The sequence below is a fragment of the Copadichromis virginalis genome, linkage group LG23, assembly GCF_057382275.1.
Source record: "Copadichromis virginalis isolate Kocher_CV1m ecotype Utaka linkage group LG23, C_Virginalis_male_GT1.1, whole genome shotgun sequence".
Classification (NCBI taxonomy): domain Eukaryota; kingdom Metazoa; phylum Chordata; class Actinopteri; order Cichliformes; family Cichlidae; genus Copadichromis; species Copadichromis virginalis.
In genome coordinates, this window is record NC_140639.1 from 15,886,886 (window position 1) to 15,892,641 (window position 5,756).

Here is a 5,756-nt window from a genome sequence, read left to right on the forward strand (position 1 = left end):
CCCCCCCTCAAGGGACGCCACCCGGCGGCCGACCAGCACCCGCCCCACGACGTGACCTAAGAAAATCAGAAACCATCACAGAGTCAAGCATCAAAGAACGAGGAACCCAAGAACGCTCCTCCGGCCCATAACCCTCCCAGTCCACCAAAAACTGCAGCCCCCTACCCCGCCGCCGCACATCCAGAATGCGCCGGACAGAAAACGCAGGATGCCCGTCAATGAGCCGGGCGGGAGGCGGGGGCACCGGAGGCGGGCACAGATGACTAGACACCACCGGCTTCACCTGAGAAACGTGAAAGACCGGGTGAACCCTCAAGGCAGCAGGCAAACGGAGCTTGACAGCCGAAGGGCTGAGGACCCTGTCCACAGAATAGGGGCCGATGTAACGAGGAGACAACTTGCGGGAGGATGCCCTGAGAGGGATGTCTTTCGCAGCGAGCCACACCTTCTGTCCAGGTGAGTAAACAGGCGCAGGAGACCGGCGACGGTCGGCACAGCTACGTTGGCGAGCCACAGCTCGCAACAGCGCCTCCCGCGTACGAGACCAGACCCGACGGCAGCGCTGTAGATGATGCTGGACCGAGGGGACAGCAAGATCAGCCTCCTCCACCGGAAACAGGGGCGGCTGATAACCCAAAGAGGCCTCAAACGGTGACAACCCAGTAGCAGACGAAACCAAGGAGTTGTGGGCATATTCCACCCACGGCAGATACGAGGCCCAAGTCGCAGGGTTATGACAGGTCACACAGCGGAGCGCGGCCTCCAGCTCCTGATTTAAACGTTCCGTCTGGCCGTTCGTCTGAGGATGGTAACCAGAGCTCAGACAAGGCCTGGCCCCCAAAGCAGCGCAAAAAGAACCCCAAACCTGGGACGAGAACTGCGGACCCCTGTCCGAAACTATTTCCACAGGAATGCCATGAAGCCGAAAAACATGGTCCAACAACAACGTAGACGTCTCAGCCGCAGTGGGCAACTTCTCCAAAGCGACGAAATGAGCAGCCTTAGAAAACCGATCCACGACCGAGAGAATAGTGGTCTTCCCAGCCGAAACCGGGAGTCCCGTAACAAAATCCAGGGCGATGTGGGACCAAGGGCGATGAGGCGTAGACAACGGCTGCAACAGCCCAGCAGGACGGTGAGTACGCGACTTACACCTGGCACACACAGGGCACGCAGCCACATACTCCCGAACATCATTATCCAGAGTGGCCCACCAAAAATGTCTCTTAACCATAGAAGTCGTCCTGCCCCTGCCCGGGTGACACGCAAACCTCGAAGCGTGCACCCATTCCAGTACCTTGGAGCGAGCAGCCGCGGGAACAAAACGCCGGTTAGGCGGTCCCGTGCCCGGATCCGGTTCCGTCCGGAGGCCCCGGTCGATGGCATCCTCCACCTCCCAGGTAATAGCTCCCACCGTACAGCCGGCCGGAAGAATGGTGGAAAACTCCGCCGGACCCGTGTCAGAGTCAAACTGCCGAGAGAGGGCATCCGGTTTGGTGTTTCTGGAACCCGGGCGATAAGAAATGGAAAAGTTAAAACGTGCGAAAAACAGCGACCAACGAGCTTGACGTGCATTCAACCTCTTCGCACCGCGTAGGTACGTCAAGTTCTTATGATCCGTCCACACCAGGAACGGTAGCGCCGCGCCTTCCAGATGATGACGCCACTCCTCCAACGCCAACTTAACGGCAAGCAGCTCCCGGTCCCCCACATCATAGTTCCGTTCCGCTGGTGAAAGCCGCCGAGAGAAAAAGGCGCACGGCCGCAGCTTAGAGGAGGGGCCGGCACGTTGTGAAAGCACAGCCCCCACCCCCACATCAGAAGCATCCACCTCCACAATAAAAGCCTTAGACGGATCGGGTTGAGCGAGGATGGGCGCAGTAGAAAACAGATGTTTCAGCTCCGTGAATGCGCTGTCAGCTTCGGCGGACCAGCCGAACGGAAGCTTCGTAGAGGTAAGGCGTGTAAGCGGAGCCGCCACTAGACTGTAGTTCCTTATAAACCGACGATAGAAATTCGCAAATCCCAAAAACCCCTGGAGTTGCTTGCGAGTAGAAGGCACAGGCCAGTCAGTGACCGCCTTCACCTTAGCCGGATCCGTCTTCACCTGCCCCCCTGCCAAGATGTATCCCAGGAAAGAGACCGATGTCAAATGAAACTCACATTTCTCAGCCTTGGCATACAGTCTGTTTTCCAAGAGGCGTTGAAGGACAGCACGGACATGTGAATGATGCTCAGCCAAAGACTTAGAAAAAATAAGAATGTCATCTAAATAGACGAACACAAAACGGTCGAGGAAATCCCGCAGGACGTCATTTATTAGGGCCTGAAACACCGCTGGAGCGTTCGTTAAACCGAAAGGCATAACGAGATACTCAAAATGACCCAGGGGGGTGTTAAACGCGGTCTTCCACTCGTCTCCCTGACGGACTCGCACCAAATGATAAGCATTGCGAAGATCTAACTTAGTGAACACCGTGGCACCCTGTAGCGATTCAACAGCGGAGCTAATGAGTGGCAAGGGATACTTATTTTTAACAGTGACGTCATTCAAGCCCCTGAAATCAATACACGGCCGAAGAGACCCATCCTTCTTGTCTACAAAAAAAAACCCCGCCGCCACGGGGGACGAAGACGGACGGATTAACCCAGCCGCTAATGAATCCCTAATATACTCCTCCATCGCAGCACGTTCAGGCCTAGAGATACTATATAACCGGCTCTTGGGCAGGGACGCTCCGGGGAGCAAATCAATCGCACAGTCATAAGGGCGATGGGGCGGTAGGGACTGCGCTTTGATCTTACTGAATACCTCCCGCAAATCATGATACTCAGGCGGCACCCCTGAGAGATCGGGGACATATTCGTCAGTCCCCGTAGCCTCCCCCGGGCCGGGAAAACGGGCGGAAGTCAGACAATTGGAGTGGCAAAAAGGGCTCCAGCTGACAACCCTTTGCCCCTCCCAATCCAAGTGCGGATTGTGTAAGCACAGCCAGGGATAACCCAAAGTGAGCGGAGTATCAGGTGAATCGAGGACAAAAAAGGTGAGTTTTTCCCTATGATTCCCCGAAGTGCATAGTGACACTGGACCAGTGCGAAAAGAAATTCTAGTGAAAACCTGGTTATTAATCGCTCTAACTGGAATGGGCGGCTCAAGGCGCACGAGCGGAACGCCTAATCGTTCAGCGAGATCGAGACTGATTAAATTCTGTTCAGAACCAGAATCTAATAAGGCTGTGCACGAATGAGTACTCTGTAGCATCTCCAAGGTGACAGGGAGTTGTAAACGGGGTTTCTGACCAGAATTCGAACCGCCCACCCGTATCCCCGATTCTACCGGCGGGCGACACCTTTTCCCTCCTTCGGGCATGCAGCAATCAAGTGTTCCAGCGAGCCACAGTAAAAACAGGCATGAGCCCGACGCCGCCGCTCCCTCTCCTCCGGTGTCAACCGTGACCGGCCAATCTGCATAGGCTCCGGCTCGGGATCAGTGACGTAAGCCGAGGCGACAAACTCATGCGAGTCCACAGTCGGAGGCGGCGACGGTGACGTACCCGGAAACGAGCGCGGTAAACGGCGCTGGGATTTGTAGTTCCTGTCCCTCTCCCTGTCACGCAACCTGTTGTCAATGCGAAGGGAGAGGGACGCCAGTTCCTCAAAAGATTTTGGCTCATCACGGGAGGCAAGCTGGTCTTTCATACCCTCGTTCAATGCCCGGAAAAACACCCCACGCAGAGCGTCGTCAGGCCAACCAGTTTCGGCGGCAGCAGTACGAAAATCAATCAAAAAATCAGCAACCCTCTGACGGCCCTGGCGAAGATCCAGCAGCCTCTGCGCAGAACTACCCTCAGAAATGGGGTGCGCAAACGTTTTCTGGAATTCCCCCAAAAACACCTCATAAGAACAGGTTAACAAAGGATTCTTCGATAGATACGCCTCCGCCCATTTAAGTGCACGATTACGCAGTTTACCCACCAAATAAGATATCTTATTAGAATCCGCAACAAATGTGCGCGGAGAACGACCGAAAACAAGGTCAACCTGAAGCAAAAACCCGCTACAACTCCCTGGATCCCCTGAGAATGGTTCGGGCTCCGGGGACGTAGCATCACGGAAAGCTGATGTAGGTGGAGATGCAACGGCAACAGGTTGAGGCAGAGGAGCTGGTGTACCGGAGTCTTGGCCCGCGGGGCCCGAGGCGGAACCAGCAGCAGTAGAAATATCAGTTTGTAAAGCCTGGAGGGTCTCCAGTATTTTACTTTGACCATCTCTAAGAGTCTGCTGCTGGGCTAACAGGAACTGAATAGATTGTTCATGACTTCCTAATATCGCCCCCTGCCTCTGAATGGCTGACCGTTCCGCGTCTGCTGAGTCCATAACTGCTGGCCAGATTCTACTGTTACGGCCGGGACCGTTTCAGACGAGTGACAGGACTCAAACGCAAGACGCCGAACAGCTCGTAAATATATTTTAAGAATAATGTTTAATGTGCACACAAAATATTCATAAACAAAAGGTGAGCGTAGACGTTAACTAAATAATGATCTGGTCCGGGTCCGGGGATTGGACTGGAAAGCAAGTCACAAAAGGTCCAGGGAAAGGTCGGGGTCACTGTAACAGAATGCAAATGTTCAAAACATAGATAAAGGAGGCATATGAATATGTTGTTTGGCTCAAAATCCTCCTTCGTACTGTGTACTTGCCAACGGAGGTCGGAGATAACATAGAGGGGGAGTAATCCGGGTGTGTAAATCCAAAAACTCCTGGCGTGGAGGCAGAGAGGCAGGTAGGTAGTTTTGGTGGTAGCCTGAGGGACTGCCAGAAGGTCCAGCATCCAAGTAGAAGCTCTTCGCCAGGGGTTTAACAGTTAGGTGTAGCTGAAAAAGGGAGGCGCACAAAAAACAAACATACAGTGAAGCAAAAGTGATTCACAAAAAAACACGTAAGGAAATTATGGTGGTGGCCTGCACTGACTGATGTTTAGCAGAGAATCTGGCGAAGAGAGATTGAGAACGCTGGCCTTATGAGTCCCCCGGCTAATTACCCACAGATGTCAACGATCAGCAAAAACCACTGAGGCCCCTCCCAGGGGTGGAGACGCCGGCTCGGAGGGAGACACACTGGCACACACCCGGACCATGACAATTATCTCCTCAAGTTTTCCGACTTGGCTGTCATCTTCACTCTTCTCATGCAAGTACATGGAGCACTTCTATCCTATTTTAAAATCGGGGTATATTTTTGATTATTTCTATTTAATACAACCCTCTCTGAAGGGATAACTTGATTGAAAAAGTCACACTATTGTGACTTTGGCCCTGTCTGCTTTCACTGAAGGTGATAATCTGAAGAGCTGCTTATTGTGTTGTTGGTTTGCTTCTCTGGTCATCATTCAAATTCAAAATTCAATGAGAAAAACAAGTGACTAGGATGACTATAGAACTGGTGAATAGGTCTAGCAGGCAGACAAACCAAGGGCAGTTTATGTAACTGTGTCCGTGCTTTGCAGATGAAGTACTTCATGGTATAGTATATCTGTCATTTAAATAGGTCTGTCATATTTTTACGTAAACCTGGAAATAATCAGAAAGTTTAGATTCATAAACAAAAGAAGGAGAAATATTTCTGATTCTCTGCTGCATTTCTAGGCCATCAATAAGCAGATGTGTGACACTGGTCATGTCTCAGTCAATTTTACTAACAGCTGCATTTCCACGAGTTATACATTTCCTCTGAAGCAGCATTGAGATGATAAT

General features: G+C 52.4%; 1 long non-coding RNA gene across 1 annotated transcript; it reads right to left on the reverse strand.

The window, feature by feature from the left end:
- Positions 1–4,464: 4,464 nt before the first annotated feature.
- Positions 4,465–5,135, reverse strand: LOC146680529 (uncharacterized). Its single transcript, XR_014918093.1, has 2 exons — positions 4,975–5,135; positions 4,465–4,877 (listed from the first exon to the last, which is right to left on the reverse strand). It is a non-coding gene; the product is annotated as an uncharacterized LOC146680529 (long non-coding RNA).
- Between the last annotated feature and the right edge of the window lie 621 nt (positions 5,136–5,756).